This window comes from Carassius auratus, chromosome 21, assembly GCF_003368295.1.
Source record: "Carassius auratus strain Wakin chromosome 21, ASM336829v1, whole genome shotgun sequence".
Taxonomy (NCBI): Eukaryota; Metazoa; Chordata; class Actinopteri; order Cypriniformes; family Cyprinidae; genus Carassius; species Carassius auratus.
In genome coordinates, this window is record NC_039263.1 from 7,627,146 (window position 1) to 7,653,845 (window position 26,700).

At 37.5% G+C, this 26,700-nt stretch overlaps 1 protein-coding gene across 1 annotated transcript in view; it reads left to right on the forward strand.

Moving 5' to 3' along the window:
• The first annotated feature begins 243 nt into the window (after positions 1-243).
• The window catches only part of sgcd (sarcoglycan, delta (dystrophin-associated glycoprotein)), a 471,077-nt gene continuing 444,620 nt past the window's right edge, over positions 244-26,700 (forward strand). Inside the window, exon 1 of the mRNA XM_026195716.1 lies at positions 244-349. The gene's annotated coding sequence lies outside the window, so the exon portion shown is untranslated. The remainder of the gene's footprint in view (positions 350-26,700) is intronic.

A 26,700-nucleotide genomic window follows, 5' to 3' on the forward strand; every position in this document is an offset into this window, starting at 1 on the left:
TGTCATACATTAATACAGAGCTCTAGTATATTTATATTATTACTGCATCTTTTGGCAGAATGGTTTTAGCTAGGAAGCATCTCTATTGGCAAAATGAGCCATGTTTCATAATAAGCGCCTTTAAATAGTCTATTGGCCCAGTCAGGAAGCCTGGCTGTACACTCAAGCATGGTGATAACTTCAGACAGCTGAGTCCAGCTTTACACTGTTGTCATGCCTGTTAAATTAGTATGCGGAGGTGGAGACCACCAAATACGGTTTAGGAAGGAAATGCTAAAAATAGCCATTCAGGCAGTAAACTCCATCAAGATCTCCAAGACCAGGAATTTAATACACAAAACATCAAAAGGTAGGGAACTTAACATTGCTTGAAAGTTAGTTTGTTTCATTTGTAAACTTTCTAGGCTTGAGTGGTAAGTTTTTGAAAGGAAATTAATTAAAATATTGTGGATTTGCATGTCAGTATGTGATCTTTGCTGGAAAATGGTTGAGAGGCTCCAGTAGATTTTGGTAATTGTAGAGTTGGGCTTAGAGAGTATGTTGTAATGCTCAGAGTTGTTTACCTCATCAACAAGTTGATAATTTTGAGGTGTATGCTGCTCACTCTATTTTTAGCTTGTTGGAATCAAATGTTTTTAATTTTGCCTTACATAAAAATGCTGTTATATTCTGTAAGCAAATGAGACACACACACACACACACACACACACACACACACACACACACACACACACACACACACACACACATATATATATATATATATATATATATATATATGTGTGTGTAGGGGGTTAGTCGTTGGATAACTATTATAACTAGTTGATTAACTGACCATTGTTCCCCATCCCTAGAATGACCAGTAATCCCCACCCCCATTCTCTAAATAAGTCTAGGTCAGAGAGACAGCTCTGCAAGCCATCACCTCTCACCCTGTCTCCCTCTGACTGATGAGTTTTGGCCTGGGCAGGCATTATATTTTTTACTCTGTCTAAATGAGATTCTGATAAACATAGACTTTTTCCTGAAGAATCAAGGGCTGAGTGACAAGGAAATCCAAGGTCAAACATCCACCATCAAAAGGTCAACTCAAGTGCCTACTATTGCTGATCAGATAAGATGCATGAAAAGCATCGGGTAGGTGTGTGTCTATATCTGTGTGTGTCAGGGAGATGTCAGCCATAAAAGCAAGGAGATAAAACACATCATTAGAGTGTGCCGGGCTCTAATGCTGTAAATATGGTGGCCACATAGGGAATTCTGACATGTTATTTGCTGCTTCAGACAAGTTGGTTAGGTGGTAATGGCCTGTGTAAGGAGGTGTGTGTTTATGAGTGTTTGCACATAGTATGGATGTGCTGTTTGATGTGTATCCCAGAGGTCAGTCACCTCACTCACTTTTCAACAGGATTTTTACTCCGGAGTGTTTCATATTGCAAACTAAAGTAATTATAAAATTGTCAACTCAGTATTTCTCAGGTGAATACTGCATGCACAGCAAAAATCTCTAGCCTTCCTCAATGGAGTATTTCAGTTATTTCAACATTTTGATTAAATGACATGGCCTCTTAAATTATATGAATCATTTGTATTAATACTGTACCTTTGTCACTTAAATTGTCTTAAGTGTTAAAATGTAGAGAAGTGCTAGAATATCCATTTGAAGCATGATGGGAATCAAACAGTTTAAATTTGCATTGACTTCCATTGAATTCATTAATTAATTTATACATACATTCATTCATTTCATCCATGTGTGATTCAGTGGTTAGATAAAAATGGGTATTTTATATTTGCCTTTGATAGTTTGTAACTTATTTTGTGCATAATATAAATGCAAAAGCAAAAATTATGAAGACTATATAAAGTCATTATTTAGCCTGACAATAAAACTAATAACAAAATATGAAAACCCAGTTAACTTGCTTGAACAGGACTGCTTTATTCATATGCTACAGTAATGTGTAGTATATTATCATGCAATGTCTGTGATAAGTATTACTAAAAACAATACGATGAACCCTCAGTTAAGTCATCTGAACAGTACTATTTATTAAATATATTTAACAGTAATATGTAATTTATTAGCATTTAAACTACAGGGCTGTTGAATTCTTCTGAATTGAATCTGATTTGTTGACAAACATGTTACTAATGTGCACAACTATTTTCCAGGAAAAACACTTACAGTAATTCCAGGTAGGTCTTCACAGTTAGGGTTGCATCGACTAATTGACTAGTCGTCTAGTTAACTTCAATGCTCTGCCATGATTCATTAAGCTGGACATTGACTAGTCGCTGGTCCTATAGAGTGCTCAATAGGATAAAAATACATTTGAAGGTCTTCCACAAACGCTCCATTTCCAAACTGTTAAAATGACAAATAAATGTATACTCTGAAAGTGATCCATAAGATGTGTGATTATATTACCGGATGCTCGAAAATGAATGGGAGAATGCACATTTTAAACAGCTTATTGTAGAGGTAAGTTATCCGCCATTCTAATCTAATGTATGGCTGCGTTGTACCATCCACACATCAGCTACAGTAGCTTGTACATTACTCACAGATCACATGCACACAGAATAATTCAGCACGGAAATGTATTGTCAACACTGTTCTGTGATTTCTCAATAAAATTGAGTTCAAGCATATAAGGAGTTTGTCACAGCTCCAGACTTATTCGTTCACTAATGACGTCATCAGTGCTAAGTCAAATTTGACTCGACTTTCATCACATAAAAGTCACCTTAAAAAAAAATCAGAAGTCATTCAACCCTAACCACAATTCTCAATAAAATTCCATTTCACATCACCAAATAATTTCAGTCATTTTGAAGGTTCTTACAACTACAGCAAAAGAACCAAAACCCACCAAACCAATTAATCTGAAAAGCTACTTTTGACGGTTCTCAGTAGTGATGTGGCAATAGCACAGTTCTTGATTTACATTTAATCATTCAGCAGACGCTTTTATCCAAAGTGACATACAAATGAGAACAATAGAAGTAATCAGATCAACATGAGAACAACAACAGTGCCATGACAAGTCTCAGTTAGTATAGTACAGAACACGTAGCCAGGTTTTTTTTTTCTCTCTTTTTTTTTTTTTTTAAGAATATGATAGATTAGAAAAGGTAAGTACTAGTATTAGTTGGTTAAGTGCTGGAGAAAAAGATGAGCCTTAAGATGTTTTTTGAACATGAGTAAAGACTCGCTGTTCAAACTGAGATTTGGAGGTCATTCCACCAACTGGGCACAGTCCAGGAAAAGGTCAGTGAGAGTGATTTTTTTAACCTTCACTTGCAGAGCGCAAACTTCTGGAGGGCACATAAGATTGAACTAGTAAGCTTAGGTATGTTGGTGCCGTGCCAGTGGTCGTCTTGAAGGCAAGCATCAGTACCTCGAATTTGATCCAAGCAGCTACTGGTAGCCAGTGTAACCTGATGAGGAGAGGAGTAATGAGAGCTGTTTTTGGCTCATTAAAGATGAGCATTCTGGATCAGTTGCAGAGTTTTGATAGTATATGCATGAAGGCCCGCCAGGAGAGCATTACAATAGTCCAGTCTGGAAAGAACAAAAGTTTGGACAAGAAGTTGGGTGGCTTGCTCTGACAGGGAGGGTCTAATCTTCCTAATGTTGTATAAGGCAAATTTGCAAGACCAGGTTGTTGTAGCCATATGGTCTTTGAAGCTAAACTGATGATCCATCACAACTCCTAGGTTGATTTAATGACAATATTTTGGGGTGTAGTAACCATAGTATAAGGGGAATAATTCACTCCAGCTAAGAAACATCATGTACACCTAAGGAGTGGTGGAATATTCATCTGCCTGCCATCAACTATTATTAATGTAATAACCTCTTTGTAACAATGTAATACAATGCAGTCTGTATGTCAATTTTTAGTCAGAATGACTCATCACTACACACACTGTTCTAGTATCAGTGCCTCGTGAGTGGTGGACTGTCTGTGTAAAATCAGTACACAAGCCCTCCAGTCATACTGAAGAGGTAGTATCAACCCCACCTGTCCAGAAACTTCTGTGGGAAGACCAAGAGACTCAGACAGCCCTTTGATTTTTATCTCTTGGATAACATTCTTTGAATGGTATCCACAGTAATGTGTGCTTCTTTCCCCCTCTTCTTTTATTTTAGCTTTAGTTATAATCTTAGCTAAAATGGCACTGCCTACACCTACAAGAGTCATGCTGTTACCACTGCTTAAGATATGAACAGCAGAAGGTATATTTAGACTTCAAAAAATGTCCTGTGTTCCTACACAGTAACAAAAATATTTAGGTTTCTGAAAATGACCAGCTGAAAGCAGGAATTTCATAGGTGTGATTGGCAAAGGAAAAAAAATCAGGAAACTATACAGTGCACTTAACATGACACGGCAACAGCCCCCCCCCCCCCCCCCACACACACACACACAGTGACATAATTTATATACATTTACTGAAAACATTGCAAGCAGTGCAAAACAGTAGGGATGCACCGAAATTTCGGCCACCTAAAATTTTCGGCCGAAAATGGCCTTTTCGGTTTTTGGCCTATAGACTTTTATCACCGAAACAACACGGCCGAAATGTTGTGATGACGCAAACAGAAACCGCGACATGCACGTGCACCTGCATAGCGCAGACCACGAGCTCCACGCGACATTCACTTAACACAAGTGAGAACAATCTCTCTCTTCGTATTCCTTTATTCGCAGCACTAAAACGTCTCCTAACAAAGAGATTAAGACGGACCACGAAGTAAAAACAAAGAAAAGTACAGTCTTATAGAGTCTGTTAGCACACGTCTCACTGAGATCTTTTCGGATCCTCTGCACTTCATCGCGAATGTGCTTGATCCGCGTCATAAAGACCATTACTTGGAATGCGGAAATAAGGCAGCGCGCACGAGAAATGATCCAGGCCGCGCTGGATGCGGAGAACCCGCGTGGAGAAAGAGAAGCGCTAAGCGCAGGAGACTGAGATCAGAGGGCAGAAAAAAAGACTGGTCTCTGCACCAGATGAGTGGCATGCACCCTCGTTGTCTGATATGTTCAGTGGAATTCTGCAAGAAAGTGCCTCAAATAATAATAATACATTGGCTATTTTGTTCTTAGGCTACTATATATATATATATATATATATATATATATATATATATATATATATATACACACACACACACACACACAAACATATATACATACATAAAATCAGATTGTAGCCATATTTATGCTAGATTTTCTGCTAGATTTCTGCTTTAATTTGATAAAAATGTTTATTTATGCCCTGGCCCTATTTAAATACACTCTCTCAAATATTTCTCAAATGTCAGGCAGATGACAAGCTCAACTGCTCAACAGCTAGATGGTTATCTGTCTGAAGTCCCCATCCCCAGAAGTGATAACAGTCTTGCCTACTGGAGAAGTAATGCACTTTCTAGTCCTACATAGAAAATTTTCAAATACACTTCACCTAAATGCACTTTGTTTTTATGAGAGAACTGTTCATTTTAAAACCTTTCTGCAGGCCAGTAGGCCTGTACATTATTATTAAATATACACGAATGGGATACATTTTTAGTTTGAATTTTATTTTATACTGTGCATTGTTGCAATGTGCTTAATAAATATTTGCATCATTTGTAATTATGTATTTTTATGTATTTTTTTTTGTTTTAATAAGTTATGTTATTGTAATTATCTTTGAAACTTTAATATTAATTTATGCAATTGCAATGTCTCTATTTTAGTAAAGTTAGTACACGGTCAAAGCAATTAATGCAATGGTACTAATAATTGGCATAATTTCTTTCGGTGTTTCGGTTTCGGTTTTCGGCCTTGGTTTTCTCTTTTTCGGTTTTCGGTTTCGGCCAAGAATTTACATTTCGGTGCATCCCTACAAAACAGTGTACATTCACTCTAAAAATGGCTGGGTTAAAAATAACCCAATTGGCAACCCAGCACTGGGTAAATATTGGACAGAACACGTGCCGGATTAAAGTAACCCAGCATGCTGGTTTACATATTTTAATTTACACTGGGTTATTGAGAAAACCCAAGATAGAGTCATTTTTACCATTTGTGGGTTTGCATTTTTATGATTCTGGGTTATTCTTGCTGGGTTATTCTCATAATTTCACTTTTGCTTAACAAAGCAATCATGGATTAATAAATAATGAAGAATACAGGTTATTTAGACTGTTAAAAAATATTTTTAATGCCATCTGACATTCAAAAATTTGTACCAATGACAAACAACATGGAATTTTCCCTTTTTTGTTTCCAGCAAATGCAAAATAAATAAATAAAAATCACAGAAATACAGTTGCAATAAATAAGAAAATTATTTCTGAATGACCTGTGTCTAGCTGTTTAACTATTACATTTTGAGATTTTTAGCTATTTAAATACACAGTGAAATGACATTGACAATTAACATTCTTTAAATTTAAATGTAAAATCATTTAAAGATGTCCTTAAATTTATATCAAGTATATAAAGACTCCTACGTAGGTAGATGTGCACTGCTTAGGGTAGTTCAACATATAGTTCACCCAAAAATGAAAATTCTGTCATTTATTACTCAACTTCATGTCGTTACAAACCCGTAAGCCCTTCGTTCATCTTCAGAACACAAGTTAAGATATTTTCGTTGATATTCGAGAGCTTTCAGACCAGGGTGAATAATTAGTGACAATTTTCATTTTTGGGTGAAATATTGTCAAACACTTAAGCTCTGAAGCAAAGATCTACACCTGAGAGCAGTGTACTCCATTATAGAGCCTGTCTATGGAAGGACAATTTTCAAAAGGAATTGCTAATTATATTTTCAATTGCGTTTTCCACATGTGACAAATTGTGACAATCCAAACACAATTGCAAATCTTGAACAAAAACACTGTTTCAAAAACACTGAACAAAAATTACGGTTTCAGTTTTCATGAATGCACAGTGACTGCCAAATTTCAAATGGAAAAACAAAGTCAGTTTGTAGCTGTATTTTCCATGTATTATGAGTAATAAGCCTGTCATATTGATCAAATACTGCATCATAGCAGCTTAACAGTATTAAATAGGAAAATAGTGTGTAATAATGCAAAGGGACAAAAGTAAACACTCAGTTTTCAGTTAAAGTCAGTTCGTCATTGATTCAGTGATGTATCGTCCCTCTGTGCAATCAAGTGGATGATATCGCTTGATATTAATTGTCCCCAACTAAAGAAAAACAAGGAACCAAAACTCCATCGGTGACAGAATGGAGAAAAATCCTTGGGAGAAACAAGGCTCAGTTGGCTGGCCAGTTCTCCTCTGACCAGACGAAACCAGTAGTTCAATTGCAGGCTGCAGCAAAGTCAGATTGTGCAGAAGAATCATCTGTTTCCTGTGGTCTTGTCCTGGTGCTCCTCTGAGACAAGGTCTTTACAGGGGATCTGTATCTGGGGCTCTATTTGTCCTGGTCTCCGCTGTCTTTCAGGGATGTAGAGGTCCTTTCTAGATGATGATGTCCATCTGGTCTGGATACGTACTGGATACGGGTGGCTACGGTGACCTTGGAATAAGAGAGAAACAGACTAATGTTAGCATAGATGCAACATAAGAACAAGTACATGAGGTTTTATGAATTACCATGTCTGTTTTTTCACTGTGTCGCACATGTTACCTGCCAAAACTCAAATGGAATCTTTAGCATCTCAATTTCCAATGCCTCACATTGAAAACTGTCAATTTTTGTCAGAGGTGGGACCATACTATGGAGAGTGTTTGTATTGGGAGGTGATGTCACTCAAAGACAACTGTGCAAAATGCTTTGAACAATGGAGGTTAAGGCACTACTAAAGGCAGCTGCCGCTCCAAGAGATGTGTGATAAAGAACAGACAGTGCAACCCGGATCTCCCTATATTCTTGGCACCTCACACATTTTTACCCCAAATGCAGCTACTATCCCCTGCTAACTGTTAGAGCCACATGGTACTATTGGTCAATATTCACCATTAACCAAATGCTTTTCACCGGAGGAATAAAATACAGGGTAAGATGCAACTAGGTAAATAAGAGTAGAACTGCAATGTTGTTTGCTGACGTGCATCAGAGTGCAAACAGTGAGAGATTTGGGGTAAAAACTACAAAATATCTCCCAATACAAACACGCCCCATAGTATAGTCCCACCCTTGACACAAATTGACAGCTTTCTGTGTAAGGCATCTGAAATACAAATGCTTTTCAATTGAGTTTGGACTATTTCACAATGTATATGTCCACATGTGGAAAAATACAATTAAATATACAATTTGCAATTCCTTTTGAAAATAGTCCAGAATATCCTTACCTGTCCATTGATTATGATCAATGCCTGAGAGATCTGCTGTCATTTTTAAATCGCCACAATTGGATGGGGTTTTGTGGACTCTGTTCAGTTAAGGAATTCCATGTTTGTTCCAACATTTAAAATAAAGTTAAAAAAAAAGAAAAAATACAAATTGTTTTAATAACAGTGATTCAGTTCAATAAACTGTGTGAAGTTAATCATGAAATTGACCCATCATGATTATGAGTTAAATTCACCTATGAGTTGGTCTACAGAAGCAGAGTATGATATAGTGATTGGCTGAAAGGTGTGCTTTCAAACTGTCTAATCAATGGGATGTTCCAGTCATTATAAATCACAGTTTTATGTTAATATGCTGGCTATATCAAACACACACAGTCACTGGCACAGATAAGGGAGATCACACTGCATGCGCGCACACAGACATTTCTATGACAAGTCACGTAGGTAAAACAGTCAATATATAAAAACTTATAGATGTACCAAAGTGATAAGGACAAGTCAAAAACACGATCTGGAAAATTAATATATGATGTTTACGCTCATAAATTAGGTACATTCTGGTGCAGCTTTAACTATAGCACAAAATAAAAATATATGTGCGTTTAAAGGGACAATAAGTAACTTTTTAGGTATTTTATTATCTAAAATCAATATTTTTATTCATAAATATGCCCTCAATGGTGTACAAATACCTATGCCAATGTTTAAACTAATCCTTGTAAATGAAGAATTTATTATCTTTATATACATGGGACGGGTAGGTCGACGGAGGCTTCCATGTAGTTCCGCCATCTTGCAAAACTATAATAGCAGAGAGGGACAAAAAGTACTAAGCCAACGCGTTTCCACAGCGCGTTTTCGGTCAGAGCCAGAAACGCAGGTGCAGATCAGTGAGAGGCGCTTGAAACTGCACCGGCAAGTTTAAAAGTCTGGATTGCATTCTTATTATGGACCATACATATGCCGCGCCACAGGAGAAGAAAACATAGTCGCCAAAACAGTCAAAAATAGAACGTAAAAGGAAACGTGACCGTAGATTACAGAAAATAAGAGTCAATGTTGGGAAAGCTTTTTCTAGGTGGAAAGAGCTAATGCTTGATAAAGATTTCAAAAGAGACGCTGAAGAGGCCAGTTTTCTTCTCGACAGGTAAGTCAGTGTTACAATCTATATTATAATATTTTTTTATATCTAACAATGCATATAATTCAGAAAATATAACGAATAAAGAAGACATAACTACTAATTACAATATTTCATGTTTTCCACAGTCAGTAATTCATACTGTAACATTCGTTTGTTAGTTGTCATGTTGCAGTTTGTTTGAAATAACACACCTGTTCACCTGAAGGAAAACTCGACGAAGTGCTATTAGAAGACATCCTGTCAAAGCTTTTTGGTACATATCGCCTACCGTAGATGCAACGCGCATTTGAAAAAGCGAGGCGCTGGAGAGCAAAATTAGTTTGAATGCAAAATACAATTTCACCACTAGATGGGAGTAATTCCTACTCACTGTCCCTTTAAGTTACGTGAGGGTTAACGTTAGTTGATTATCACAGACAAACAATTATGTAAAATGTATAATAAACACGAACTTACCGTTAGACGCCTCAATAAGACTGCACTCGACGAGTTTTTCTCTCACAAATGTATCCATGCGCTTTTCTGACAGGAAAAAAACACATTTTGAATTATAATTTGTATGTAAAAAGACTTTATAAACCACAAAAGCATCAAATCACTTCACTAACGCGGCCACTTTGAAATGCCCTGAGACGTCGATTCTTTTCCGGGAATCACTTTGTTTGAGAATTACTGAACCGGTTTACTTGAACTGGGTCGTCGGTTCTTTTAGACCTGCGGTCCGACTATATTGTACGTAATTTGTATGATTTACATGTCGATATGGACAACTGCAGGCGTTTACATTAGAGCAGAAAGTCGTATTCACTTTTTGAACTCATTTGACTCACTTAAATATCAAATTCGCTTTTCAGTGTCAGAAACTACTTTTTCCTCTATTTTCACAGGTATTCGCATATTTCAGCCATCAGTCACTGTCTGAAACTTAATAAAATTTTATTAATCTGTCGTCTCAGATACCTTAACACGATTATGCGAGTCGTGTAACGTAGGTTGGCCGTTTGAGGTAAACAGTTCATCATTTAACGTAAATAATGTTGGCCTGTAGACGTTTAACAGTATTGTTGCTGCAAAAAAAAAGTTATAATTCTGCCAATTTAAAATAATTATTATTGAAAACATTAAATAAACTTACCTTAAAACAGTTGAAAGCCGTGGCTTTGCCCCGTTGTTCTTCCAAAGTGACAGTTGGGGAGCGATTTAAACATCTTCAAGGCGCGTTAAATAACCCAGCGCTGGCCTGAAACAACCCAGCGACGCAACCCAGCAGGTTTAACCCAACACCTGGTAAATTGAAACTACCCAAAAGTGTTTAAAAAGAAATTAAATAACCCAACAAAATGACCCAACAGACTCAACCCAGCATTTTGGGTTAAAAAATAACCCAGCCGTTTTTAGAGTGTTGATTTAGACTACTTCTGTTTCAGTCTCCTACATCCAGCTACATATAAACTGATTCTTCACCCCCTCATCTATGTTTTTTACATCTGGACTGTTCAGAGCAAGATTGGCCATGACTAAATGAATGCTGGGAATGTAAGAATACAATGTATTTTACTTAGGTAAGCATGAATAGGAATAGGAATAAATGTTGATTTAAAAAATTTAGCCTATTAGTTGCCTAAATTTACAATAAAGTGCAGTTTATTAATAGTAAATGTTAACTAATGTAGTTAACTAGAGTTTAATAAATGGAACATTATTTTTAAGTATTACCTATTTATTATACACCAATTCAGAAGTCTCGTGAGTTCAGTGTTGGACAGGGCTGCATTTCCAAAAAGCATCGGAAGCCTAAGAAGTACGTAAAAACGATCTTATGACTGATCTTAATATTATGGTTTGTTTCCCAGAAGCATTGTAACTTAAGTAGCACTTGAAAATCTAGTGCTCTAGTGCTCTGGATTAATCGTAAATCTCCAAGTACATCATAAAAAGAGAGATTTATGAGGTCACCTGCAGGACAACTGGCAGATTACACACATTTTGTTTAAACTAATTTATAAATTAAATAATTAAAAAGGGAAGAAAAATATAAATACACATCTAAATTAAATGATTGAACTACAAAAAAAAAAAAAAGAGTAATGTGGGAAAAATGTGCTTCAAAGACTGGGCAAAATAGGGATGAATTCCAAAAAAATCTGTCAATGACTTGCTGCTGACCTGCACGAAAACTAGCCAATAACTATGGATTTTTTGTCCTCCCAGATGTTTTGTTTTTTCACTATTTCTATGGTGTCCTTTACATCTATTAAAAATAACATCTTTATTTCCCTCTATATTTTTGAAAGGTATCTTTTGTTGTGTTTTTGTTCAGCCATTTTGTCAGTGCCTCCGCCTGTAGGTATGTTCTTTATTATAGACTTCTATGATTGCTAATCCACAACAGATGATGATTATTAGGTTGAACGTTCAGAATACGATTCCATAAGTTGTATTTCAGCACGAATTTCGCGAATGGACAGTGACTCTTAAGCAGCATGTAGAACATGTTCATTTCAAGTAAATGTTTAGGGAAAAAGCGTGTGGAATTGCGGCGAGCGTTTATAACCTTGAACAGAATGCGCTCTTCAGAGCTAAGATACATCATTAATATGGAAACTCGACCCAGATCAGTTTAAGCATTCATTAAAGTGAATCGGTTCAAAGGAGTCATTAGTTCGCAAATCGGACGTGTCATTAGTGAACAGATATGCTCATGTTCTGCACATATAACATTACTCCCAAATTTATTTTTAGGTCGCACAGATTAAATTTCAGGAGCATATGCGACAAAAATGATGTCAATTTCGAGCCTTGTAAAAGCTGCTAAGCTTTCTAGCTAGAAGTAAGCAATAACCAAAATGGCAGTACTTTGCTAAGCTAGCCCAACATTGATGTTATGGAATCATGACAAAAATGATCAATAGATTGGTTAAATTTGACTAGAACTGTATATAAAAATGAAAGACAATATATTGGATTTGCTTACATGAATCATCTGTGTTCACTGTCTTCGTCAGTCAACTGAAGCTGTTCACGTGAGCAGATGATTGGCATGGGTGTGTGCACATTCATAACGGTGCGAGTACACTTTGAACTTCAATCGTGACAAAAGATTGGACTACTTGTGGAGTGACATGACTACATGAATCAGAGGCACAAAAAACATTGACAGCGGTGAGCGGTCATTATGTTTACCAATACCCGACCCATCGCAACCGCCGCCAGCCCAAACACCCACCAATTCCCCCCCCCCCCCCCGTACATAATATTTTTTTTTTGCTTGTGTTAATCTAAAGCTACTTTTGGCATACTGATGTATAACATGCAGATTAAAAAAAAAAAAAAAAACACTGTAAGCTGCGTCATATTTATATTACTGTTTTTCAATACAGTGTGTAAATAGGCTACTGCAGAGATTAGTAGTATTTGGTAACTTTGCCCTTGCACTGCTTTTCATAATTTGATGGCGAGGTGTGTGCTTTTGTAAATAGTAGCCATTTATGATTTTGAATTGTGACAGAACCACTACATTCTCAAAACCAGAATAGTCATAAACATTTTTATTTTTAGCATTGCAAGTAGACTGGTAATTACACAGTAACAAACTTACCTCTGCCCCCTAAAAAGCAGCTGAAGTGGGAATGATTTATTTATTTATTTTTTATTTCCTGTTTTGTTTCTTCTTTCACCTGTGATTATGCAATGTTACGGTCACTCCTACCTGGTAGACCAGGTTGGCTCACTTAGGGATTGGTATTCAGCTGAACTGAATTGCTGAACAACTTTTTTTCTTTCTTTCTTTCTTAAATAACTAGTTTCATGGCTGAAATACATTCAGGTTGGCTGCTTATTGCTGCTGTCAATCATTATAGTCTATGTACTGTGCAGCTGTTATAGTTCCTAACTTTACATATAATAAATATTTATAACATACCTACAATATTATTTAGCTACAGCTATACCAATTTATAAGTGCATACAAAAACAATGTACTGTGCTAAACAAACTATACAATGAATGAAAAAACACATAATAAGTGAAACACAACAAATAACCAGTAAGTAAATAAGGAAGGGATACTGTGCATACAACCAGTTGTTCTCTCAGAATAACCCAGGGTGAACAGGTCTTGTATCAGCCTGAAGGGGTTTATTATGAGAGAACATCCGGATGGATGTACATTATCCCACTTATTACATGGCTACTTGTCACATAAGTAAATAATTAGATGCAAAATATTGATTTGAGTTGAAATATCTAAACGAAAAAAACTTCAGTGAAGACTGCAGTTGCAAATTCAAACTAGAATGATGTTTAAGGGAAACAGTGCAGTCAAACCACTTATTACACATTTCACCAAAATAATTAAGAAAAAAAAAAAGAAAAGAAAAAGAATTAAGATGAAAATGTTTTAAAACCTTTCCAGTTTTTAGGTCTATTATAATCCATTACTGCGTACAAAACAATCGTAGCAAATTGGTAGCAATCAAATTTTAATATTTTATATGCTAAAAAAACCCGCAAAGCTTCAACCAAGAAAATAAAAATAAAACAAGAGTACAGTGCCGACTGATGTTACCAGTATGAGCCTGTGTTATTAGCTTTTACCGGTTGTTATGTAGGGATAACATTTGCCAAATGCTTTAGCTAAACTTTTTCTAGATGCTTTTCTTCTTGTATTTGCTAATTAAATGGAAAAAATAAATAATTTGGCAAGTTCAAACATAGCTGCAGTCAATAAACTTATGACAAAATTTTATAAAAATTGTCACATTTGGTTTTGGACTTGATGTTCTTGTTAATATGTTTCCAAAATAACTGATTATGTTCATCACATGAGTTGTTATTTGGGCCTTGCATATCAATATGTCAAACACACTTACCTAAGTCCCCCCCCCCCTTTTTTTTTTGAAAATTAAATCCATTATACCTCCATTTTCCCTGTTGATGATCCTCAAGGGTGATATGGAATTTAAAATATATGGAATTTGTTCACTTTGTTGCTCAGTACAAGTGGTGCCTCTTTCACCAGGGGTTAGGTGAAGGAAAACCGCCACAGATCCAGAGCCATGGGCAACCTTCCAATGGAGATTTCCAGTCTGTAGCTAGTACCAGAAGCCATATTTGTCCCATAACCTCAATTTGTTACCAAGTCTGTGGTTTTGTTTTAGAGGAATCAATCATCCTGTTCTGTTTGATTCTGCCTGGCTTTGCACCCTCAGCTGGATTCACTTAGTTTCCTTGTCCTCCTGATTTGCCAACCCTTCTCGACCCTCTGGCTCCACCAGCGTGACTATAGTCTCATGGCCAGCCCATCCAACTATGATTGAGGGACAATAGGACACTGATAAAGCCTCATAACCATCTGGCTACACTGCTAGCTTTTGACCCAATAGCTCCATCTCAAGACCTTTGACCTGTTGCTCCCTCAGCTTCTCTGCCTTCGTCAGGAATCACCCTGGCATTGTCATGGACTCTGGGACCTCTGGATGCACCTCAGCCTTCCACCGCTTCAGCCCCAATGGGTTCTCTTTCCCTCCAATTCCACCTTGGTCCCCATTTCCAGTAGGTAGACCTCAGTGTTCCAAGCCTCCAACTCTGCCTTTAGCATCGTCAGGGAATAAAAGATTGTTAACTGTTCTGTCTTAAAGGAAAGAGCCCAGGGGTCCTGCCCAGGGGTCCTGCCCTTATTGAAAGTATGACCCCCCTTCAGTGTAGTTTTTGTTTATGCTGTCTAGTGTCACCTACCAAAAATGACATCATTTCATTATCACCTTTCACATCCACACTTTATTTCCCATAATCTCTCCTGGCTCCCACCTGCACACACTCCACAATCCCCCACACCACTCTCTTCAGCTCCACTCTATGTAAGCTACCTCCGTACACTCTTGGTCTACGACTAGGACTATTCCTTGATTTGTGTGGTCTACTTACCTGGATTTCTTTCCTCTGTGATTATCTCCAATACTCAAGATGTCTGCTCCAGTCTCTAGCTTACCTTGTTTTCAGCAGTGACACTAGTAGTTTAACCCTTAATCAGTGTTCAAAAAGGATAACATTTTTGGTGTTTGGGGTCGGATAGACCCCAAACTTTCACAGAGCAATTGCATAAGGAAATATACATTTTTTATATGGAAAACTATACATATATATATATATATATATATATATATATAATTTTTTTTTTTTTTAACTTCTCAACTATACATTTATGCTGTGTTTTTTTTGTTTTTTCTTTGTTTTTTTACTGCACAATTACTTAACTAGGCCATAGACTGGCTCATGAAAAAATATTTTTTAAAGAAAAAAATCACTCAAATGTCTCAATTAAACCTAAACTGTTTTTTTGAACTTTGCTCTATGTGTTAGGGATAGAACACTGAATACGGACATCTGCTGGTTTGTGGAAAAACTTTAGAAATAATTATTATTGTTAGAAAGTGCAATGACCACATTTACACTTCTGGATGCTTCAACTTCTCACAACTGTATGTGAATTACAACTTTATGTTAATTTTGTGAATATATATTTAAACATTCTGAAATACATACAAATTGTCACATTTAGAATTTGTTGTTGTTGCCTGATATATTTTGAATTATCTGCTTTTGCAAATTATTCTACATACAATTTTCTCTCTATTTCTGTGTGTGTGTGTGTGTGAGTGAGTGAGTGAGTGAGTGAGGGAACATGCTTGTTCCATGTTGCATTTGTGAATGTTTTCAGATTTATGCCAGTTTAGTTGATTTGCCAATTTCTATAAAAATGCTCTCTGATGCAGTCACATACATATATATATATATATATATATATATATATATAGAGAGAGAGAGAGAGAGAGAGAGAGAGAGAGAGAGAGAGAGAGAGAGAGATGACATCACTGAATTCACTGATGAACTGCCTTTAACTATCATTTTGCCTTATTGACACATTGTTGTCCTAATGAATGTTGTTCAGTTGCTTTGACGCAATGTATTTTGTTTAAAGCACTATATAAATAAAGGTCACTTGACTTGACTTGACGCTGCTGTTGGTGCACTTTTGATGGGTTAAATGCAGAGCACAAATTCTGAGTATGGGTCACCATACTTGGCTTTATGTCACGTCACTGTCACTGTCAAATAGCTTAGATGTAGTAAACTACTTTTGCAATGTTGCTGTAGCTTACCTTACTTCATTTAACAGGGCTGTAGCTTTAGTGTAGTGAAGTAACTGTTAGCTTAGCTCACTACATTTACCAAGTAGCTTGCCCAACACTGGTGTTCAACCTGCAAATTGAACCTATGCCGCGTTTTCACCGCAGGAACTTTACCCAGGAACTAGGGACTTTGGCCTGGTCCTTGGTGTGTTTCCACCGCAAGAACCAGGAACTAAATAAAGTTTTGGGTAAAAAAAAATGCCCCTCAGAAAGTCCCTGCTGGCGAGGTATTATTTTTCAAAATTCCAAACACACAAATTTGAAAAACTAATGGAATGCATAGTCGATGTAAAAAACTGGATGACAAGTAATTTCTAAGACTTGATGGCTGCTCTGTCAATTCTTCGTCATCAGTTAGGAGCCTAGGTGTGCTATCTGATCGCAATCTTTTCTTAGAAAGCCACGTTTCTAGCATTTGTAAAACTGCATTTTTTCCATCTCAAAAATAAATCTAAATTATAAATGCTAATCCATGCATTTATGACCTCAAGGTTAGATTATTGTAATGCTTTATTGGGTGGATGTTCTACACGCTTAGTAAACAAACTACAGCTAGTACAAAATGCAGCAGCGAGAGTCCTTACTAGAACCAGGAAGTAAGACCATATTACCCCGGTCCTGTCAACACTGCACTGGCTCCCTATCGAACATCGTATAGATTTTAAAATATTGCTTATTACTTATAAAGCCCTGAATGGTTTAGCACCTCAGTATTTGAATGAGCTCCTTTTACATTATAATCCTCTATGTCCGCTACGTTCTCAAAACAATTTGATAATACCTAGAATTTCAAAATCAACTGCAGGCGGCAGATCCTTTTCCTATTTGGCGCCTAAACTCAGGAATAACCTACCTAACATTGTTTGAGAGGCAGACACACTCTTGCAGTTTAAATCTAGATTAAAGACCCATCTCTTTAACCTGGCTTACACATAACATACTAATATGCTTTTAATATCCAAATCCGTTAAAGGATTTTTAGGCTGCATTAATTAGGTAATCCGGAACCGGAAACACTTCCCATAACACCCTATGTACTTGCTACATCATTAGAAGAATGGCATCTACGCTAATATTTGAATTTCTCTCTTATTCCGAGGTCACCGTAGCCAACAGATCCAGTCTTTATCCAGATCAGAGGGTCACTGCAGTCACCCAAATCCAGTACGTATCCAGACCAGATGGAGGATCAGCACCTAGAAAGGACCTCTACTGCCCTGAAAGACAGTGGAGACCAGGACAACTAGAGCCTCAGATACAGATCCCCTGTAAAGACCTTGTCTCAGAGGACCACCAGGACAAGACCACAGAAAACAGATGATTCTTCTGCACAATCTGACTTTGCTGCAGCCTGGAATTGAACTGCTGGTTTCGTCTGGTCAGAGGAGAACTGGCCCCCCAACTGAGCCTGGTTTCTCCCAAGGTTTTTTTCTCCATTCTGTTACCGATGGAGTTTCGGTTCCTTGCCGCTGTCGCCTCTGGCTTGCTTAGTTGGGGTCACTTCATCTATAGCGATATCGTTGACTTGATTGCAAATAAATGCACAGACACTATTTAACTGAACAGAGATGACATCACTGAATTCAATGATGAACTGCCTTTGACTATCATTTTGCATCATTGACACACTGTTTTCCAAATGAATGTTGTTCAGTTGCTTTGACGCAATGTATTTTGTTTAAAGCGCTATATAAATAAAGGTGACTTGACATTGTGGACTATGCTGCGTGTGGGGCTACTCACTTTAGTCCATCACACCTCTGGGGGACCTTCATCTGCTGCTCAGTCTGCTGTTGCTAATATACTCACATTGTACATTTTCTGCCTCAATACTGTATATATTTTGTGTTTGAGCACCATATTATTGTTGAATTTTCTTTTACTCCTAATTTTTTTTTTTTTTTTTTTTTTTTTATAACAGTAAATGGCTGCATTTACATTCACATCTCCTCTCCTTGCCTAACTTAGGGGCCGTTCACATTTCGCGTCTTTTGCGTGCGCAAGTTCGTTATTTCCAATGTAGGCGCGCGGCATGCGCGCTCACAATGGAAGCCCGTTTTTTTCCAGGCGCGTCCGCACCGCATCGAGTTAAAAACATCTCAACTTTTCAGAATGCCGCAAGCGCACCGCGGGTCATGTGACAAAAACTAACCAATCAGCTTCATCCTTTTCCGTAACAGCGTTGAAAACTCAGCCAAGATGAAGGAACAGCTGTTCATTATGGATTGCCATTTTTAAATAAATTCAGTAGCAGAGCTACTGCGAGAGGTTTTTAGTGCTGCAAATCCATTTATCCTTTGCTGAAATTTCCGCGTCTTCATGGAAAGAGCACGTCATGGTTGCTTAGCAAAGCGGCACGCCTAGTGTTTTCCATGCGTTTTAGGTGCGATATGTGAACGGCCCCTTAAACTGTAACACACGTGAACTGTTAAATGTTTAACTTTGCTATTTAAATTGCTTTTTAAAGTTGCATTTAAAATTGGTTACAAATATACTGTTTTACTGTTACATTAAATAGATTAAACTATTAAAATATCTCTGTCAATTTAAAAAGTCTTTTTCAATTTTATTTAATTCTTTGCAAATTTATTTATTCAATTTATCTCTAAGTGACATTTCTGGTCCTCTACAATGACTAAGAACACTCCATAATCTGTGGTAAAAACACTGTAATTAACTGCCTGCTTTTGTGTCTTATTTCTTTAATGAATACTTGGAACATTCACCATCTTTATGCCATTATAAATTCAGTTTAAGTTCTCAAAAGATGTGTTGCATCACATTATGACTGCAGAGAGTCTTTGACAGTAAATTTATTGTCTAATTTAACGGTTCAAGTGTTCATACAGGTACCTAACACTTCAAATCAAGCCTATTGTAAGCCTGCTAATTTAACAACTATTGAAAACTGACCTCATAATTCTTTAATAAGCAGAAACCTACTGGGTAGATACAATTAACAAAAGGAGCATAAAAGTTCAGTATTACAGAATTATTTAGTTTGAAAGTACGGTTTATATCTGGCTCTTACTGCTCCCTCAATATCCATTGTAAATCAGATATACTTTCTTCTTGGCACTCAACAGCCTGAAGAAAATTGGTATCAGGTTTTATCATTTTATTTTCTATAGTTTGTATCAATAAATAAAACACCCACACTTGGATTTGGAAGTATGGTGACTTTTCTGCTTTTCTAAGCCCTCTAAGTGCTAAGTGCTCTACATTGTGAGGGGTATCTCCTTATCCACCACCAGTGTGCAGCATCCACCAGGATGATGCGACCGCAGCCACAGTCTTCCAGAATGCCCACCACTTACCAACTTATTGGTGGAGAGGAGACAGAGTGATGTAGCCAATCAGTAGATATAGGAATTTAGAAGGCCATGAAGGTCTGAGGCCAATGGGCAAATTTGGTCAGGTTGCCGAGGTCACACCTCTACCTTTTTCGGAAGACATCCTGGTATTTTTAATGATTACAGAGTCGTGATGTTACATATGACACTGAAGCTTCAAAGTGTGTATCAAGTAAGCAGCGCAATTTCTCACGATACTCTGTGCAGGAGCCATATTGTTTTCAGTGTATCACGTGACCAATAAAAAATGAAGCCTTTCTTTTTGTCTAATCACGTGCGCGTGTTGGAATGTTCCAATCATATTGATATTCATATTGACATTTAATGCCACAGTTTAGTGGATAAATTATTTTGTCAGAGGGAGTAGTTCAACAAATACACACACACAGTTAGGCTTTTATTCCTGCATGCAACATGAGCCGATCAATGGCATTTGAGCCACTGCCTTTCACAGGCTTTTGGCTGCTATATTTTTATTAACCACCAGATAATTCTGTTTTTGACACTTGCGAAGCTTTGAATCTTTTCCCAAAACCGTCAGAGGGAAGCCTCAGTACTTCATAAAGCTAATTTGACCATCACTACCAGTGTCCGGACATCAGTTTAACATCTCATCCGAAGGATGGTGCTTTTTGACAGTATAATGTCCCCGCCACTATACTGGGGCGTTTAGACCCACACAGACAACAGGGTAAGCACACCCTGCTGACCTCACTAGTACCTCTTCCAGCAGCAACCTAGTTTCCCAGGAGGTCTCCCATCCAGGTACTGACCAGGCTCAACCCTGCTTAGCTTCAGTGGGCAACCAGTCTTGGGCTGCAGGGTGATACGGGTGCTGGCCATAATAAATGAAAGTTCTTTGTCCAAGTTAGATTTCATGGGATGCAACAAGGTTGAGGTGATTTATTGTCCTATGCTTTAGTGACAAAACCTGAGGGTGGGCTGGAACCAAGAATTACTGGTTAAATGTAATTGAGTTGGATGAGATGTTAAGGTAGCTCACTCCAAAGGCCTGACTTATTGCTTCCTTGCTCAATTAAAACAGAATATCTGCACATTGTGTCATGCAGCAGAGTGCTGTCCAAATCTGCTTGTTGCACCCTTTGTTTACAAAGTGAAAGAAATTGTGTGGATGCATGTCATGAATCAAAGCAAATAAGTGTGCACTTTTGACTCACATTAGGGTTTATGGTAGGTGGTAGTTTTATTTTAAAACACAACAGCCAATTTAGTGCCACTGACAGGACTGTTAATTTCTAATCTGCTGTGATACAACAACCAAAGTAAAAAAAATAAAAATAAAAAAAAAACACCAGATTCACATTTTTTTTTTTTTTCCTGTTCAGAATAAAATTAGATATGCTTTTAACAATACTGGCCATTTTACATTGAAAGGGCCTCAGAACATGCAACAAGCAAAATCTTGCAGAAAATGACACCTTCATTTCCAATGAAAATAAGTTGCTTATTTGAAATGTGACATTTGACATTTTTACCTTGCCTCATTTGATTTACAGTAGGGCCTTCATTTTCTTTGGATGCATTTGCAGGCTTTTCATGTGTATTTGCAAAATAGCATCCTATAACGTTATATTTTGACATATTGTATATTATTGTGTCCTTTACAGTAATTAATTTACTTATTCAAAACTAATGTTGTGTATGGGTTTTGAAGCTGAATGTTATGACATTTTCTGACCTATATTATTATTATTATTATTATTATTATTTTTATTTTTTTTGTAGTTTGATTTTTTTCTAACATGACAAAAAAACACATATATTGACTTTTTGTGGCTAGTGTTTATGGAGCCAGAAGAGTCTCAATAAAGATAAATGCACACACTACATTCACATATGCACACATAGGATTCATACATGCACACACATAATTCATAAATACACACACAGGATACACAAATGCACACAAAATTCACAAATGCACACACAAAATTTAAAAAGCACAGAAGATTCACAAATGCATACAAAATTCAGAAATGCACACAAAATTCAGAAATACACACACAATTTAGAAATGCAAACAACATTTACAAATGCACTCAAGATTCACAAATGCACAGGACAAGATTCAGAAATGTATTTCTGATGCACACACACATATATCTTGATTTACAAACTGCTTGCGGTCTGTGAACTTCACTGCATTTGTGTGTGAATTTTGAGACTCCCCTGACTTGGCTCGACACACAAATGCCTTTTTTTAAACAGGGAATGATCTGCAACCAATCAGATATCTCCCTTGTTTTAGCCAATCACAAGAATGCACCCCACGTGGGGGATTGTTTACTTATAAGCCAATCAGCGAACGACTCACTTTCCTCACGCAGCGAACGACTCACTTTCCTCAGCGAACAACTCACTTACCTCACGCAGCCGGCGACTCACTTTGCGCAGCCAGCGACCCACTTTGCGCAGCGAACGACTCACTTTCCTCACGAGTCACGCAGCGAACGACTCACTTTCCTCACCCAGCGAGCGACTCACTTTCCTCAGCGAACGATTCACTTTCCTCACGAGTCACGCAGCGAACGACTCACTTTCCTCACCCAGCGAGCGACTCACTTTCCTCAGCGAACGATTCACTTTCCTCAAGCAGCGAAGTTGAGCGAACGATTCACTTTCCTCACGCAGCGATCAACTCACTTTCCTAAGCGAACGACAGCCGGAGACCCACTTTTCGCAGACAGAGAGTCACTTTCCTCTCGCAGCGGACCACTGACTCTCTCTTCATGTAGGGACTGAATATTATAATTAAAGTGACTTCTATATTGCATCCAAAAGAATATTTAGATATATTTAAATATTCAAAAAGGTTTAAACATTTTTTTTTTTTTACTTTCATTAAAATATTTCAATAAAATGAAATAATTGCCTATTGCAAATTTATGAATCCATGGTTAACTTTTTTTCTGCAGTCACTGGGCTGTATTGAGACATTTTTAAATTTATATTTAGTAAAAAATAATAAAAAATAAACCTGAATTGTAATCTAAACATCTGTATTTTCATACAATTTAATACAATTGCTGTGTGAACACGTTCATGTGATTGGCTTATAAGTAAACAATCCCCCCACATGGGGTGCATTCTTGTGATTGGCTAAAAGAAGGGTGATATCTGATTGGTTGCTGATCATTCCCTGTTTAAAAAAAAGCATTTGTGTGTCGAGCCAAGTCAGGGGAGTCTCAAAATTCACACACAAATGCAGTGAAGTTCACAGACCGCAAGCAGTTTATAAATCAAGATATGTGTGTGTGTGCATCAGAAATACATTTCTGAATCTTGTCCTGTGCATTTGTGAATCTTGAGTGCATTTGTAAATGTTGTTTGCATTTCTAAATTGTGTGTGTATTTCTGATTTTTGTGTGCATTTCTGAATTTTGTATGCATTTGTGAATCTTCTGTGCTTTTTAAATTTTGTGTGTGCATTTGTGAATTTTGTGCGCATTTGTGCATCTTGTGTGTGTATTTATGAATCCTGTGTGTGCATCTATGAATCCTGTGTGTGCATATGTGAATCCTGTGTGTGCATATGTGAATGTAGTGTGTGCATTTATCTTTATTGAGACTCTTCTGGCTCCATAAGTGTTTTAGAAAATCTAATCTTTTTGTAATCTTGACAAAACACATTATTGGAGAGTTCTGACAGGGTCCGTCAGGGTTCCATATTTGGTGACTGTTTTGTAATAGAAGTGATACTGTGACAGAAAACAGCATAAAAATTATATATATATATATATATAGAGAGAGAGAGAGAGAGAGAGAGAGAGAGAGAGAGAATTTTAAATACACCTTTATTTAGAACAATAATGTGTTCACCATAATATCACCCACTCACAAAACAAGAGCAGCTATAATATTAATGCTAAAATGAGAAATCTTTTAAAAAGCAAGCATTAAATCATCATCATCATCATCATCGTCCACTGTGCAAAGGACCTCATTTATCCCCCAAATATGCATTAAAGATTCTACACAGTTTACCATTTTATAATAGGCATGCTCACACTGTACAAATAGATGAAAAACCGTTTCAACCTCTTTACAGAAGGGACAGCCCACCCCTACAGAAGGATCAATGTGCACCACGTATCTGTTTGTGGCTATCGCCCCATGAACGATTCTCCACTGAAGGTCTCTGTAACGATATGAAACTCCACATACATCGGGAAGAAGGAGGCGGACAATCAAAAACATTTTAATAATCAAAAATAAACACAAAACAGCGCGTCAGCCCCTCAGGGCGACTGACGCGCACAAATAAAAGCCAAAACATAAAATAACGTCCCAGGCCTGGTCCTCTCTCGTCCTTCACGGTCGTCGCTCCAGTTTTATATCCTTCCATCTCCTACGTGGGACTCAATACCGGCGGTGGGGCACAGGTGCAGCTCATCTCCAATCACTACACCTGGCCTCACTCCTCGTTCCCACGCCTCTCGGCCCCGCCCCACTCGCCACAGTCTCCCGTTCTTTTATCAATGGGGCGTTTGTATAAGGACCGCCAGCAGCCTCTAGGGGAGGAAAGAACTCCAAAAAAATCAGTCCATTTACTTGAAGCAAATCCATGCAAGCGACCAGCATTGGATGCCTTCACACAGGAGATATAGAGGGCTTTCTTCCCCACCTCCTCAAAAACTCCAAGCCGAGGGGTTTCAATAGACAAAAGACAGTTCTCATCATCTTGCCATTCTCCCACGGCAATAGTCACATTCAGAGAAGGGAAAGCATAAGGAACCCCCTCTCTCCATTGATCAGTTGCAATCGAGTCGTTTGTAAAAACCTTATGTTCCGCCTGCAAAGACTTTAAGATTCCAGTTGTAGCTTGTTTCAGCAATCTCATAGATCTCACTCCAGTCCTTTCACTAAGTTCCTCTAAGCTCTTGGTCAAAATATGTCCCAGCTTTGTACATCCCGCAACAGTGAAACGTGCACGCAAGCTGGGTCCAGACACAAGTCTTGACGGTAGAAAGTCATTTAGAAAAAGTAGCTCTTCAAAAAGCCATAATCCAGCATGTGTGATCGGTGTACGTGAAATGGTGAACACCTTCCATGCTTCCAGAACTGACTTTTAGAAAACAGTCAAATTCACACGGTCCTCATTCTGGAGCTCCATTAAAAACAGATGTTTGTCCAAACCCATACCTCTGACCCTCCTGAGAAGAGCAGAAGCTGTCTTAATCCATGAAGCATCCGTGTGATACAACAATTCAATTCAATTCAAGTTTATTTGTATAGCGCTTTTTACAAAACAAATCGTTACAAAGCAACTTTACAGAAAATTATGTTTCTACAATATTTAGTAGTAGCTAGTAGTTTGTGCACATTTGACAGGATTTTAGAAAAACTAAAAATTATAATAATACAAGACGTAGTCAGCTAGACGATGAACTATCAATATTATTAAGTTATTATATGATTAAGTCACACAATTAGGAATAATTGTTAGTTCTGTTTGTTCATTCAGGGTTAGCATCATCTGGGGTCCTCTGAGGGTCAGCATCATCTCTTCTCAGGTGTTCTGGATCCAGACTGGAGCTTGTGTAAATCCTAGTTACCACGGGATGTGAATCCCGTGGCAAAACATAGAAACAAAATACAGACATCATTAGCATAGCTGCTGATCCAACAAAGTAAAATTAGTTTAACCCAAGGTAATGAATAAAAATGCACCTTTGATCAGATGCAACTACACTCACAATTAAAAAGATACATTATTCGAATGCTTGGCGAAAGAGATGTGTTTTTAATCTAGATTTAAACAAAGAGAGTGTGTCTGAACCCCGAACATTATCAGGAAGGCTATTCCAGAGTTTGGGAGCCAAATGTGAGAAGGCTCTACCTCCTTTAGTGGACTTTGCTATCCTAGGAACTACCAAAAGTCCAGCGTTTTGTGACCTTAGGGTGCGTGATGGGTTGTAACGTGGTAGAAGGCTAGTTAGGTACGCTGGAGCTAAACCATTTAGGGCCTTATAGGTAAGTAATGATAATTTGTAACTGATGCGGAACTTAATAGGTAGCCAGTGCAGAGACTGTAAAATTGGGGTAATATGATCATATTTTCTTGACCTCGTAAGGACTCAAGCTGCTGCATTTTGGACGACCTGTAGCTTGTTTATTGAAGAAGCAGGACAACCACCTAGGAGTGCATTACAATAGTCCAGTCTAGAGGTCATGAATGCATGAACTAGCTTTTCTGCATCAGAAACAGATAACATGTTTCGTAGCTTGGCAATGTTTCTAAGATGGAAGAATGCAATTTTTGTAACATTGGAAATATGATTTTCAAAAGACAAATTGCTGTCTAATATAACACCCAGATTTCTGACTGTAGAGGAAGTAACAGTACATCCGTCTAGTTGCAGATTGTAATCTACAAGATTCTGTGTAGTGTTTTTTGGTCCAATAATTAATATCTCCGTCTTATCCGAATTTAATTGGAGAAAATTCTTTGTCATCCAATCTTTTACATTTTTAACACACTCTGTTAGCTTAGATAATTGGGAAGTTTCATCTGGTCTCGTTGATATATATAGCTGAGTATCATCAGCATAACAGTGGAAGCTAATTCCGTATTTTCTAATAATATTACCAAGGGGCAACATGTATATTGAAAATAGAAGGGGACCTAGGACGGATCCTTGTGGCACTCCATATTT